This window comes from Haematobia irritans, chromosome 2 (genome assembly GCF_050003625.1).
Source record: "Haematobia irritans isolate KBUSLIRL chromosome 2, ASM5000362v1, whole genome shotgun sequence".
NCBI classification, from domain to species: Eukaryota; Metazoa; Arthropoda; class Insecta; order Diptera; family Muscidae; genus Haematobia; species Haematobia irritans.
In genome coordinates, this window is record NC_134398.1 from 87,105,387 (window position 1) to 87,121,635 (window position 16,249).

Sequence of the window (16,249 nt, forward strand, 5' to 3'; positions counted from 1 at the left end):
AAAAAAGTGAACTCTCTATTTCACTAAAGCCAAGTTAACTTTATTTTATTTCATGGAATTATTATGTTTGGAGAAAGTTTCCTTTACCATAATAATTTTTTGCGTACGTTAGTTAAATGAACTAAAAAACGGGGAAAATTATACACAAATTAAGCATAAAGATTTACTAAATTCGTATTTCTCACAAAATAGTTAATTATTTCCTTAAGTTTGTAAATTTTAATACAAATGCGTTGATCATGAACTTCGTATGGCACTAAAGACATTCTTGCAATTTTGAACTCCAAATTTTTCCTTCAAACTACAAAATTTTCTTTAACAAGTGAAAAAAATTATTTATGACTAATAAATTTTCTTGAATTTGTCAAAAAAATATTCAATTATTTTGTGATCGGTGTGATGCCAGCGTTTGTAACACTATTTAGTTAAAATTTTCTTAAAATATTCAAAATTTTCTAAACTTAACCAAAAGTTTTCTTCCTGGTGCACGGATGAAAAAGGCTGTTTTTCATATGTTTGGCTATAAACATTATATGTTTGGAACAAAATTTTTAAACACAATATTTTTGAGTGCAAGCATATTATGTTCATAAACTAGCATAACATGTTTGGGACATATATGTTAATATGTTAGAACATATTATGTTTGGGACATAAAATGTTTGTAAATATAAAATGTTTGGATGCAAACATATATTAATTTAGAAATAGCCTATAAACATATATGTGTTTAGTAGCTTGGAGCGCTATTTAACAGGGAGCGATATTGAATTAAGTTGGTGGTTGTTGCTTGTTATTACAAAATTAACATTTTATTTTTCCTTGGGCAATTGATCAGCTACTTCTTTGATCCTTACAAACTGTGTGGTCCGCTGTTCGAATCCCCGTCCGGCAAAAGGTAAAATTAAAATAAAAAAAATCATACAATTGAATAATTTCTTCTACAATGTTTGTATTACAGAAAAAGGTGTTAAGAACTAAAAAATCTCGTGGAAGTGAGAAAGATGTGGGGGAATATACAATTGGGCAGAAACAAAATTTTGAGCATTCAGGTCGAAAACCTATGTTGTTAGCACCTATATTACCTGTTTATTTTCATAATTCGTCATGATTGTAAATATATAAATAAATAACTAAAATTTTGAGCACAATAATGTTTGGGAGAATTTTTTTAAGCATATAATATTTTTGGGTGCAAAATGCTTCCAAACATATTATATGTTCACATAATAACATATTGTTTTTTGGAAGACAACATTATTGAATTTGGATGCAAAAATACAAAATGTTTGAAAGTTAGACTACCCAAACATATATTGTTTAGACTAATATGCTTTCAAACATATTATATATTGGAAGAGATCAAACATATAAATGTTTGGGCAATACCCAAAAATGTATATGCTTGAAGCAAAATATGTTTGGGAGTATATGTTACAGAAGCGATTTTTTGTGAGCGTGTGGGCTCACTATTTTTTCAGTGTAAGAAAACAACACAGCTGAAGCTAAGCGTGTCTATCTGTTACTCGACAAAACACTATGAGTCGATGTATGTTATTTTGTAAAAAAAAAGAAATTGGTCAATTACAGAAATCTTATGTGGACTTATGTTGTTTTGTAAAGCAATCTGCTCAAAATCACAGAAAGATGCGCCTTGAAAAACTACAAACAACATAAAATTTTTGAGAAATTGTCCTATCTCAACTTATGGTGTTTTGCCATAAGTCTAAAGAATTTTAGTAAACTAGTGGTTGAAAATTCCCAATAAATTCCATTGCTGTATTAACAGAAGCTGTTGTTGAGTGAAAATTAAAATTTAAAATAAAAGTGGTGTTACATATTTTTTTAAATTTAATTTACCAACTGCATTTTTTAAAGCAGCAAATAGCTTTGTTGATTTATTTTATTTTATTTTGAAAACATGAAATATACGAATACATAAAAGAATACATAAGAAAGTTTGTTTGGAAAAAAGTATGGACATTCTGTGATAAACGTTGACTCTTTTAAAGGATGTTATGGCCTAACTCAAACGTGTTTTGTTTAGATCTCAGCATTTTTTTCTGTAATACAAACAATGTAGGAGAAATTTTTCACTCCATCCATATTGTAACCAAACATACTATCCACTGAGCCATTTTATTTGCATCAACACGCAATTATCGTTATAGCCATCGACGCATACAGTCAAGAAGTTCTATTTATAGGCCACATTGTTGGGCACCCACAAGCCAATGTAAAGAAACTTTGTTTAAAAATTAAACAACGTTTGTCGGGCCCCCTCTATTTACTAACGACCATATAAAGCTCTTGGAAATAGGCTTGCCAGATGGCCCGGATTCGCCTGGATTGTACCGGAATTTCGCCTCCAGGAGGAGTCCCGAATCTTTCACAAGATTTGCCAAAATTCCCGGAATTTCAATTGCTCAAGGCATTTGTTTTAATTTTTCTCATTTCCAAGAAAAGAAAACGATTTGAAATTAAATCGCTTTACAAAATATTTTTAGTTTTGGATTTTCATACTTTTTAAATGTACATTTGTCTGGCAGATTTTTTTCATTCAATCTCATCACTAACAAAAACAAATCAAATGACTATCACTGTCTTTCCAATCATCAGCTGTCACTTGAACAGTAAATGTAAAAAATATACGCGCATATCTAATTTTATTTAAAATTCATGGTTTTGCTATGAAATTTATTTTTACAAATTATAATTATCAGTTCTCGGTTAGGGTCCAACTCTATTCAAGTCTGTATTCCCTGCCAACATTTCAAAATCGATTTTATCCCTATCACTACCATAGACTTTTTAGTGACACTATAACAATCGCCAACTGTGATGCGAAATATACCCAAATGCATGTCCATGGCGATACCCAAATTATGCAAATTTACCAAAAGAAATGCCAAGTGATAAATATGGGCTACTGTTTTCGACAAATGTGACTGTTTTTGCTTGTCCCGACAAATCCTGGAATTTACGGCGCAATGTCCCGGATTTCGACAGCCTTCATCTGGCAACCCTACTTCGAAACCGATATAATGTAGGTTTATATATATTCCAAAAATTTTGGCACCATTTGGAAGGGGTGTTCGGCATTGTATAGAACTATATTAAATATTTACTACGAAGCCTCAAATTGTATCTTATGTGAGACACTAAGAACAGAACAGTGCGTATGTTATGGTAAAATACGTCATAAATGTATTTCAAATACCTTACAGTTTACGACAGATCATCTCTGCCTATTGCACACAAAGAAGAAACATGATTGCCACGATCATATTCGAAGGACAAAATAGTATGATAGGAGCTATTTTTGCGGCGAACATAGTTCTAAGAAAAATATAATTGTCCTCATCTAAAATGTTATTGTATTGAAATTAAAAGACAATGGGCACGATCTAAAATGTTATGATCTTTATAAAAAAATGTTGTCGTTGAAAAAAGAGCGTCATTTGAGAAAAAAGACAGCAGTAACTTTTTTTATTTATTTACTAAATAATTCCTTGTTTATTTATACATTCAATAAAAAAAGTGAACTCTCTATTTCTCTAAAGCCAATTTAACTTTATTTTAGTTCATGGAATTATTATGTTTGGAGAAAGTTTCCTTTATTCTAATAATTTTTGCGTACGTTTATTAAATGAACTAAAAAACAAATTATGCATAAAGATTTACTAAATTCGCATTTCTCAAAAAATAGTTCATTATTTCTTTAAATTTGTAAAATTTACTACAAATGCGTCAATAATGAAATTTTTATGTCACTAAAGACATTCTGGAACTCCAATTATTTCCTTTAAACTACAAAATTTTCATTAGAAATTTTGATTTTATTCGATCTTACTTTTATCGAATAGAAAATAATTAATCAAGCTTGAGATTGTTTTTTGCATACGTAAGTGTATAATGTAATTCCTTTTGTTTTTCCTGTTCTCCTGATACTTGTTAATATACAATTGTTAAAACCTTTAATTATTTATAAAAATTTGTAAACTAAAACCAATAGTTGTTATTAGCATAAACCACTAAAATTATTTGCAATTTGACAAACAATTTTGGGAAAGAATTTTACAAGTCATGATTACAAATTATCAAACCACTTTTATTGTAGATCGACTCCTGATGAAGCAATTCAATGTAATTGCGAAATATTGAAAAATAAAGAAACCAATACATACAAAAAACGATCTCAAGCTTGATTAATTATTTTCTATTTTACAAAATTTTCTTTAAGAAGTGCATAAAATTAAATATGTCTAATAAATTTTCTTGAATTTGTTGAAAAATATTTACTTATCTTTGTGATATCGGCGAGATGCCAGCGTTTGTAATACTGTTTAGATACAATTTTCTAAAAAGTTTCTAAATTGAACCAAAAATTTCTTCCTGGTGCGTTCACTGTTTTTTCAGTGTATTTATAATATCGTGCAAGCAAACATCACATATTTTTATACACTCTACGCCGCACAGAGGGGCAAAATCGCAAAAATGGAGATTAATTAAACTACTTACCCGATTTTAAAAATTCTTTCACTATTGTAATGCTACGTTATCGCTGAGTGACATAGGTTACACATCTTTTGGAAAAGTGGGCGGTGCCACTTCCACTATTAAAAATAGCTCTGGCCACAGTAATGAACCGACTGTCATGAAACTTTTCCAATTTTTTACTGTTGATCTGCTAATAGTCCTTGCTTATACTTGGTTTAGTTGGGCGTGGCACCGCCCAATCAAATGTGTAACGGATATATCTCATGAACTATCAGTGGTATGAATATGAGATTTGGTATATATGTTGATCGTACAGTATGAATTACATCCAAGGTGGAATAGGGCGGTGACACGCCCCTTTTATTTTTATTACAATAACGTTGACGAAAGGGGTATTATTGTATCATACATGTACACGCAGACAAGAAACATGATTATCACAATCATATTCGAAGAGCAAAATGGTTCTAAGAAAAATAAAATTGTCCTCATCTAAAATGTTATTATATTGATAAAAAGAATTTTGTTTCCATTGAAAGACAATGGTCACGATCTAAAATGTTATGGTATTCGTCAAAAATATTTTTCTTCCAGTTAAAAGAACATGGTCACAACCTAAAATGTTTTGATCTTTATGAAAAAACTTTTTTCGTCGTCGAAAAAGGACGCCACTTGAGAAAAGAAAACACAAAATTAATTTGGTTCAATTTCAACAATAAGTAATCATTCCATATTAAATTCGTGCCCATCAAATGTACCAAACAAAAAGCAGCTACATTTATTTCAATTACACTTTCCTTTTTTGTTTTCACATAAAACCACGTGTCACTTCTGAATAAATAAATTAACACAAAACACATTAATTCCATATTCTCCGTCCATTCAAAGAAACAATCAACACACGACTGACGCGCAAAATGAAAATCGTGTGTACCTGCTCAATGTTTTTAAATGGTCACGAAAACAATCTTTATGGCAATGTAATGGTTCTGGACATGTCTATACGTAACCTAAAAAAAAACTTTTTTCTCTGCAAAAAAGTAAACAAATTGAATGGTCAGGTACATGATTTTCCCAACCATGTAATGGTCTCAAATTCTATCATTTAAACATAGAATAGAACGGCATTTGAGAACCATTTAAATGTTTATTGGCAACATACATTTTTCTCCGCTCGAAAATTATTTTTACAAAGACAAAATACATGGTTTTCGCGACAATTACCTACTCTAGATAAGGATTAGATGGATGCGGCAACCATGTCCAAACATGTTTTTTCTGTGCGTGTATCCAAAGCAGATATTAAATTTGTTATTCAAATAGCTTGTTCCTTCATGTCTACAAAGTAGGAAAAAAAGTTTATACATAAGTTTTTATATATATCGTTTTATATTATATGTGTTTCTGACACAATATATGTTTCTGTTGCCACGTTGCTCAAAACTGAATGCGAAACTAGTAGATCTACTATTGATTTTGCAAGTTGGTGAAATTTTTCTTTTTTTGCAATTTTGATTTGCCAGATAGGATTGAATCTGAACTAAGTAGGAACCTATTTAATATACCTATATATAGGTAAGCCTATATAATTAGAGAGCCAGAATTGAAATATGGGGGCGCTTTATATGGGGACTTCATACAATTATGAACCGATATGGACCAATTTTTGTGTGATTGGGGATCGGTTTATATGAGGGCTATATACATGGACATAGTTTGACATGGTTGTTAGCGGCCATATACTAGCATAATGTACCATATTTCAACTGAATCGGGCGAAATTTGCTACTCCAACAGGCTTCAAAATTAAATCTGGGGGCTATATGTGATTATGGACCGATATGGACCAATTTTGGCATGGTTGTTAAAGATCATGTACTAACACCACGTACCAAATTTCAACCGCATCGGGTGAATTTTGCTTCTCCAAAAGGCTTCGGAGCTCAAATCAGGGGATCGGTTTATATGGGGGCTATATATAATTATTAACGGATATGGACCAATTTTTGTATGGTTATTAAGGGCCATATACTAACGCCACGTATCAAATTTCAACCGGATCAATGAATTTTGCTCATCCAAGAGGCTCCGGAGGTAAAATCTGTGGATCGGTTTATATGGGGGCCATATATAATTATGGTCCGATATAGACCATCTCTTGCATGGTTCTTAGAGTCCGTATATACTAACACCACGAATCAAATTTCAACCGGATCGGATGAATTTAGCTCCTCCAAGAGGTTCCTGGGGTCAAATCTGGAGATCGGTTTATATGGTTGCTATATCCCAGCAAAAAAAAATTGAAGTTCTTCTCAAGGCACAACTTTAAAAGAACTTCCGAAAATGCCCTCCCAAAGATGTTCTTTATATCAACTGCAAAGGAAGTTTATTTGAGGCAATTTTTTATCTGGCTTTTTTCATATTTTTAATGGGCAATTATTTTTTTGGTTTCAAATGGGTTAAAAACAGATTAAGAATTAATAAAATGATACAAATTATTTAAATTTAGCCGAAAAAAAGTTTAAATCCTTTCTAGAAAAATTGCGATTTTTTTAAAATATTTTATGACAAACGTTCCAGACAAGCGTTATAATGCACTAAAAATCATAAAAAAATTTAATTGTTTATTGGCAAAATATCACAAAATTTCTTAATTCACATCCAAACCAAATTCACATCACCTCACACCTTAAGAAGTGATGCAAAATCAGTGCAGCTGCTGTTGAAATGGTGAACATCCGTCCTATGACAAGCCCAAGTTAAAATCATCACTTCTGCGTCAATTTGGCACCACTCCCGGATCCAAAAAGAAAATTTTCACTACTTTTTTCGCAACACTTTTTTTTCTGGGATATAATTATGGACCGATATGGACCAATTTTTGCATGGTTATTAGAGACTATATACGTACACCACGTACCAAATTTCAACCGGATCGGATGCAATTTGCTTCTTTAAGAGTCCAATCTGGGGGTCAGTTTATATGGTGGCTATACGTAAAAGCGGTCCAATATGGCCATCCGACTTACATCAATAACAACTAGTTATGCCAAGTTTCAAGTCGATAGCTTGTTTCGTTCGGAAGTTTGCGTAATTTCAACAGACGGACGGACGGACATACTTAGATCGACTCAGAATTATTGGATCTTAGAGCAATATTTCGATGTGTTACCCACCATGGGGTATATTACCCCATGGTGGAGGGTATAAAAATAAGTCGGTAAATAAGTTTTCCTTCCTGACGCTATAACTCGAGAACGCACAGTCTGATTTCCACGGTTTTGCATTCGTTGCAAAGGTCTCGGGCTCTGTTATTTCGTCGAAAACTGTGAATCGCCACAAATGCCAACCATATCGAGAAGCATGCCAACATTTGGATTTGCTGGAGAATGATGCTCATTGGGATTTAACACTTGCGGATTCAGTTGTTTCATCAAATGCGTATCCAATACGAACGCTGTTCGCAATTATCATCACCACATGTTTTCCTTCACAACCAATTCAGTTATGGAACAAATACAAAGACGACATATGTGAAGATATTTTACATCGCTTGCGCATTCAAACAGGCACATAGCCGACGAAATCTACAATTAAGGATTTATTCTGATTGAAGATCATTGCTTGACTATTGCAAACAAGCTACTGATTGAAGTTCGAATTATTGTGCCAAATCGATCGATGCATTCAACCAAGAATTAAATCGAGACTGCAATACAATGTTGATACATTGCAGGAATTCCTTCGAAATAATGGACCGTTGCTGAATGAACCGCTAAAACAAGTATACGAAACATTAATGCAAGCGTTGGGCAATAATACTGCTGGTCAATTCTTCCTGGATGCCCCTTGAGGAACGGGCCAAACATTTGTCATTTCATTGATTTCGGCCACTATTCGATCAAGATGTGACATAGCTTTGGCGATAGCATCATTAGGAATTGCGGCGACTCTTCTAGATGGCGTTCGTACTGCACATTAAGTTGCCATACAATTTAAACACAACTGATACTCCAACATGAAATATTTCCCAAACCAGTGCAATGGGAAAATTGTTGAGGCAATCCAAGCTCATTGTTTGGGATGAGTGCACAATGGCACATAAGAAATCACTTGAAGCACTTAACTTCAAACTGAATGATCTATGGCGCAGTAACAACATCTCTGGCGGTTTGATGATATTCTTGGCAGGCGATTTCAGGCAGACGTTGCCAGTAATTCCCCGTGGAACACCTGAAGATGAATTGAATGCTTGCCTGAATTTATCACCTTTATGGAATAACGTTAAAACATTATTGCTAACTACTAATATGAGAGTTCAACTTCAGAATGATCAAAGTGCTGCACAACTTTCCAAACAATTGCTAGCTGTTGGAAATGTAAAAGTCTCAGTTGAGGCGACATCTGGATTAATTACTCTTATCAGCAACTTTTGCCGATTTGTGGACTCTCAATTAGCTCTTATTGAAAATGTTTTCCAAACAGTAGTGAGAATTATCAGAATTACGCTTGTTCAAGTCAACGAGCAATTCTTGCCGCAAAGAATAATGATGTACATGCACTTCAATGAAACAGATAATTTGCGGACACGTATAACGCTTCGATTCCGTAATTACTTTGATTTACTTTCATTTACTTAGACAAGTTGAATTAAATATTACTTAATTCATTAAGGTTGAATTACACACCATACGTCAATCCGTGCGTTGATGGAAGGGTTGATTTCTTCTGTTTGCGGCAGACTATTCGAGCTTTTGATTGCAAAGAGAAGTCTCAACTGTTCAATCATCGGACGCATTGTACGCATTGAACGCATGGTATGTAATTCTACCTTTACTGTTGTGAAATGAAATACAATTTTTCCTCTTCAAATATAAAACAAAATAAAAAATTTTTCTTCACCTTATAAACACCAAGCGAAATGTTACGTACACCCAGAAAAAAGTGACCCCTTCTTTAAGTTAAAATGAACTAATTGTGAAGAAAGTTGAACTTCGTATAGCGCCAAAGACATTTTTGTTTTTTTGAACGATGTGATTTTCGTTGAAATTAGGTAGATACATTCCATATATTAGTTAACATTTTCCTATATTTATGTACCACTATACTACAGAATGAAAAAATTTAACTGAATTGAATTTATATATGGAATGATTTTATTGACCTTTTTCATTCATTTGGACAAAATCTTACATATTTGTGGTAAACCTCTTACTTCAAATTTAGAACTGCTTACCTTCGTTTTTAAATACAATTGTATGTATTTACATAGGCAATTTTTCTTCAATAAAATACACGTTTTATTAATATATTAAATATATTTATTAAGAATCAACAACATCGACTAGCCTTGAAATATTAATTTATTATTCCACTATTTCCAATTTCCATGTAATCTCATCAAATGTAAAACGCATTTTTTCCTTCTTCTTGTACCTTTCACTTTTAATAAGTTGATGCGTAACGAGTTTGTCCTCCTTTTACAATTTCAATACCTACAAATAAAAAAAATCGTAAACCAATTTTTCACAAAAGGTTAGCGTCACTGAATGTTACCTGTTAATTGAAGATTCCAAAATGAAGACGAATGAAGGGGTTGTTATTCTGTTTTCTTTCTTTATACACCATCACGATCATAGTTTTTTCTCACTAATTTAAAATAACAAATATTTTATATATTTTATTTATTATATTATTTTACTATATTATTTTTTAACAATCCCTCCGAATACTATAACAACTAAAAAAACAACCCACGCGCAAACATACCGATTACATCGATGACAGTTATCGATTACAGGTAGATAAAAGAAATATAGGAAAATTTCCCATATTCTAACAAGTGTGTCTCCTTAAGTTTTAAAAGGATTGAATACTTCTTAGTACGAATGAACTAAAATATTTTTCTATGCCAAGTGTTATTCGTATGTATGATAAGTTTTCTATAATAAAGTAAGTAAGAATTATCATTTTATAAGAAATTATACTAAATTTGAGGAAACTTGGTTTTAGTTCATATCTTGTTTATTTTTACGAATGCTTTGTTATCAGTGAATAAAATTTTCGTGTTCAGTAGTAAATTCTTATACCCAGCGAAGAAAACAGTATTAGTAAAATGCCATGCCTTATTCTAGTTAATGAACTATTCCTAACTGCTTTAAGTTTAGGATGGTTTTACTGAAGCAAGTAAATTTTATTATTTTAAACAAAAATTTAACTTAATGGAAATAAATTGGCTAAACTAAATTGATGAACATTTTTTCCTTTAGTTCCGAAGGCACTTTTTTCTTGGTGTAAAACGAAGCTAGCAAAACTAATAAAACTTTGCTAGTATTTCCATAAATAACATAACCTCGGATAAAGTCAGTTGGTTGTATGCAAGTCAGGAAATTCTTAATAAGATTACTGCACTTTCTTATAACGAAAACTTAGAAAAAGCTCAGGAAAGTAAAACTCGATTATATAGTCATTTTGATCTCATCGCCGGTGTCATGTATTGCTACGAAAATGTTACTCTCGATCAAATTACTTAATGAAAGACAGGGAGACCTATTTTGGTTGAACCGAAACAAACATGTTACATAACAAGACCAGCGATGCTCGTTATGTAACTTGGGAGAAATCGAAACAATTAACTACATCTTAGGCAAACGTCCAGTGCTAAATGAGATACTCTTGAGATGCTTTAATCGATATATTATCTCACAATGAAATAATTCATGGAGGTGAAGATTTTTGCTGGTTACTCGTAGCTTTGTTCAAGTATTTAAAAAAGCTTTAATTATAGAAAATTTTTGATAAATGAACTCAATTATTTAATTGAATTGATTTTTCCGGCAGAAGGGTTTTAAAAACAATGCTGTATTATTCTAATATATATTTTGGTAATGTTAAAAGAACACTTGAATTAAATTAAAATTGAAATACGTATATAATTCAGTTCTTGATCGGTATATATAGGGAAGTCTACAAATAATTACGATCCGATATGAATTTTTGCGCTGTAATTAGAGATCCAGAATTGAAACTGGGAGGTCGCTTTATACAATTATAAACCGATATGGACCAATTTTTGTGTGATTGGGGATGGGTTAATCTGGCATGGTTAGCGGCCATATACTAGCACAAAATCATCCCCATCCAAATAAGTTTGCAAAACTGTGATGCTTAATACGAAAGTTCTTCTTATTTGGATCTGAAAAATGGAGGAAGAACACTACAGAGGAAATAGGCTACAGTTGTCAAGCTTGGATGGGCCCACGTCATGGTCTGGGGATGATTTTTGGCTAATGGGCTAGGTCCACTGGTCCACTTAATGGTATAATGGATAGTTGGGTATACAAAAACATTCTCGAAGATGTTATGTTACCATATTCGGAATGGGAAATGTCGTCTCGTTCTAAGTTTCAACAGGATAACGACCCAAAACTAACGAAAAACACACTTCAAAGCTGGTAAAAACGTGGATTCCGCATTACAATATTAATTTTATGTAGTGGTCTTCCCAATCACCGCATCTTAATCCGATCGAAATCCTTTGTGGATAAAAATATTTATCAGAATTATGTTAGAAATAGGACTATTTTTTCATGCGAATTTATCCTATACGGCAAGAAATCTTTACTAAAAATAAAATAAAAATTGATTAATAAATGGATTGGTATGTTATATGTTCGTGTTGAAAACAACTTAATACGATAGAAAGTTCGGCCGGGCCTAATCTTAATAGTGAAAATCGATTACTAGCAGATTGCACATAATTACGAACCACCCTAGTTGTGGATATTAAATTCACAATTCGCCAAATGCCTTGGAGTTGTCTAGGTTAGGTTAGGTTAGGTGGCAGCCCGATATATCAGACTCACTTAGACTATTCAGTCCATTGTTCACCAATGTGGTATCGAACTTCTCTCTTATCACTGAGTGCTGCCCGATTCCACGTTAAGCTCAATGACAAGGGACCTCCTTTTTATAGCCAAGTCCGAACGGCGTTCCACATTGCAGAGAAACCACTGCAGAGAAAGCTTTGAAACCCTCAGAAATGTTACCATGTTTTTTGGTGTTCGGTCGAAGCAGGAATCGAAATCGCAAAAAACGGAGATTAATTAAACTACTTATCCGATTTTAAAAATGTTTTCACTATTATAATTCTAGTTACGTTATCACTGAGTGACATAGGCTACACATCTTTTGGAAAAGTGGGCGGTGCCACACTCACTATTAAAAATAACTCTAGCGGCATACATTTGCCATCATGACAGCCTTCTCACGCAGTAAGAGCTTGCAGGTAGCCAGTGGCATACCAACAGATTCTACTTCCCCTGGAATATGTAAGGTAGTTCCTAGCCTTGCTAGCTCATCTGCTTCGCAGTTCCCCGGTATGTTCCTATGGCCAGGCACCCATATTAGGTGAATATTGTGCTGCTCAGCCATCTCATTGAGAGATTTGCGGCAGTCGATGGCCGTTTTCGAGTTGAGGAACACAGAGTCCAAGGATTTTATTGCAGGTTGACTGTCTGAGTATATATTAATGTCAATATTGCTTGGAGCATTACTTCTCAGCCAATTCACCACTTCTCTTATTGCCAATATTTCAGCCTGAAAAACACTACAGTGATCAGGTAATCTTTTCGCTATTCGAAGTTCCAAATCTTTAGAATATACTCTGAAACCCACTTGTCCATCCAATTTGAACCATCAGTGTAGAATCTATATATCTTTTATAACCCGGGGTCCGTGTACACCACGCCTCACTGTTGGGAGTTAGAGTTTCAAACTTTTTGTCGAAAAGTGGTCTCGCCAAAGTGTAATCCACTACGTTAGGCACATTATTTTGAGGACGGAACTGTGACCGTAACTTTGTTCCTACCACAGCGATAGCCGGAGCAACCTGTACTGTTAATCTGGTAATAGTCCTTTGCTGTACTTGGTTATGATTGGGAGTGACACCTCCCATCGTACAGTACGAATTACATCCAAGGTGGAATAGGGTGGTGCCACGCCCCTTTTTAAAAAATGTTCTGGCTCAGTCTGTTTTTTTTTGGGAAAAAATTAATACAATTTTCACTTAGAAATCAATTTATTTTTATTATAATAACGTTGACGAAAGGGGGATTGTTGTATAATATATGTAACTAAATTTGGAACCCAAAGCAGATATTAAAAGTTTATACACGGACGAAAAAACCTAGAGAGTATGCTGCAAGTAAAATAATGGAAGTAACCAATTAGCGCCTTAAAAATATATCCACAAAAAGAAAATTTCATTAAATTTTTTTACTACTAGTATATGCCCTAAAGTGAAATATAATATGTTTGAACAACAATACAAACAATATTTTGTTTGGACCAATCGTGAAAATATATATGCTTGAAGCAAAATGTGTTTGGGGTATATGTTACAGAAGCGATTTTTTTGAGGGTGTACATAAGGTTTTATATATATCGTTTTATATTATAAGACATATGTATTTTAAAATATATTTCCAAAGTCATCAAACTCCAAAGCATTGTCCTCCATATAATCATCGTCGTCATCTGTTGCATGATTTGTGCCTTCTGGTGCCACGTTCGTCAAAACTGAAAGCGAAACAAGTAGATCTACCACTGATTTTGGAAGTTGGAGGATTTTTTTTTTGCAATTTTGATTTACCAGATAGGATTGCATCTTAACTAAGTAGGAACCTATTTAATATGTCTCAATGGCGATCCTCTCGACTATATGTGCGAGAAAAATGTTCTCTGTAGTTCTTACAATCTTTGTTTCAGGCAACCCACACTGAAAAAAATATTGTCGTGAGATCAAAGATTTTATGTCTTTAAAATACGAATGCAAATTTTGCTTAGCATAGAAGACGCATTTCTCTAATATAAAGTTTTTTTCCTTGTCCAAAATTCGATAAACTTTTCAATGAAGTCGTATTGTCCTTATAATTAAGTGATTGGACTTAGAAATGGGTATCATAACATGAAAGAAAAAATGTTTGGGCTAAGGTCAACTTGACTTTAATAATTCAGAAAAATTCTTCAAATTTAATGATATTGTCTTTATATTTGTTGTATTTTTGCATCTTGACTACAAAGCAAAAAATTTTTCAAATATAGGACATGTTTTCCAACACTTTATTTCAACGATGTTTTTAACTTAAAACATAGTTAGCATAATTTCTACTAGAAGTCGAGACTTAATTTAGAAAATAATGCTGTCGTTAACTCGTTTTTAAATGACTTTGATAGCATATGAAGAAAACAGCAGAAAAAATGAAAAATTAAAATTTGCTTCCTAGAAGCAAATACGTAAAACCCAAATTTAAAAGAGAATTGTGTTTTAAAAGTATCCTTACTTGTATTCTTCGCTTCTTTGGCTCGGAATCAATACCAAAATTTTTAAAGTAAAGACAAAGTCTTTGGAACCGGGCATGCTTTTTTTTTCAGTGCAGGAACCCAATCACAAGTTTTACATCTTTTCAACACGTTTGACATTTTCACATTTCAATACACAACACATAACACCCCAGCAAAAAAATTTGGAAGTTCTTCCAATGGCATAACTTTAAAAGCACTTCCAAAAGATGTACTCCCAAAGATGTTATTTATTTCAACTACACCGAAAGAATTCTCTTCGTTAATTTTACGAAGAATTCTTCATTAACTAGTCTTCCTGAATTCTTCATTAAAATAACGAAATTTTCATTCATTTTCGTAAATTTTACGAAGAACATTTTATGAATATACGAAAGTTCTACGAAACATTCTATATTAACTTTTCTTCGTACAAAGTTCGTACTTTTAACGAAACTTTCTTCATATTTCATGAATTTTGTGAAGAAGTTTTTACAAATATTTTACGAAACATTCTGCGTTAAAATTTCTTCATAAAAAGTACGAACCATTTTCTTTGAAATAACGAAGAAGTTTCACTAAAGTTGTAAAATTTCCGTTCGCGACATAAAATTGTCTTTTACAGGGTGATTTGTTAAGAGCTTGATAACTTTTTTTTAAAAAAAACGCATAAAATTTGCAAAATCTCATCGGTTCTTTATTTGAAACGTTAGATTGGTCCATGACATTTACTTTTTGAAGATAATTTCATTTAAATGTTGACCGCGGCTGCGTCTTAGGTGGTCCATTCGGAAAGTCCAATTTTGGGCAACTTTTTCGAGCATTTCGGCCGGAATAGCCCGAATTTCTTCGGAAATGTTGTCTTCCAAAGCTGGAATAGTTGCTGGCTTATTTCTGTAGACTTTAGACTTGACGTAGCCACACAAAAAATAGTCTAAAGGCGTCAAATCGCATGATCTTGGTGGCCAACTTACCGGTCCATTTCTTGAGATGAATTGTTCTCCGAAGTTTTCCCTCAAAATGGCCATAGAATCGCGAGCTGTGTGGCATGTAGCGCCATCTTGTTGAAACCACATGTCAACCAAGTTCAGTTCTTCCATTTTTGGCAACAAAAAGTTTGTTAGCATCGAACGATAGCGATCGCCATTCACCGTAACGTTGCGTCCAACAGCATCTTTGAAAAAATACGGTCCAATGATTCCACCAGCGTACAAACCACACCAAACAGTGCATTTTTCGGGATGCATGGGCAGTTCTTGAACGGCTTCTGGTTGCTCTTCACTCCAAATGCGGCAATTTTGCTTATTTACGTAGCCATTCAACCAGAAATGAGCCTCATCGCTGAACAAAATTTGTCGATAAAAAAGCGGATTTTCTGCCAACTTTTCTAGGGCCCATTCACTGAAAA

The 16,249-nt window shown here is 33.2% G+C and overlaps 1 protein-coding gene and 1 long non-coding RNA gene across 2 annotated transcripts in view; both read left to right on the plus strand.

Annotated features, from left to right (window-relative positions):
- LOC142225701 (cell adhesion molecule Dscam2-like) overlaps positions 1 to 16,249 on the plus strand; it is a 288,289-nt gene that overhangs the window by 225,232 nt on the left and 46,808 nt on the right. The gene's annotated exons all lie outside the window — the stretch shown is intronic.
- LOC142225702 (uncharacterized) lies at positions 817 to 1,154 on the plus strand. Its single transcript, XR_012719369.1, has 2 exons — positions 817 to 898; positions 962 to 1,154. It is a non-coding gene; the product is annotated as an uncharacterized LOC142225702 (long non-coding RNA).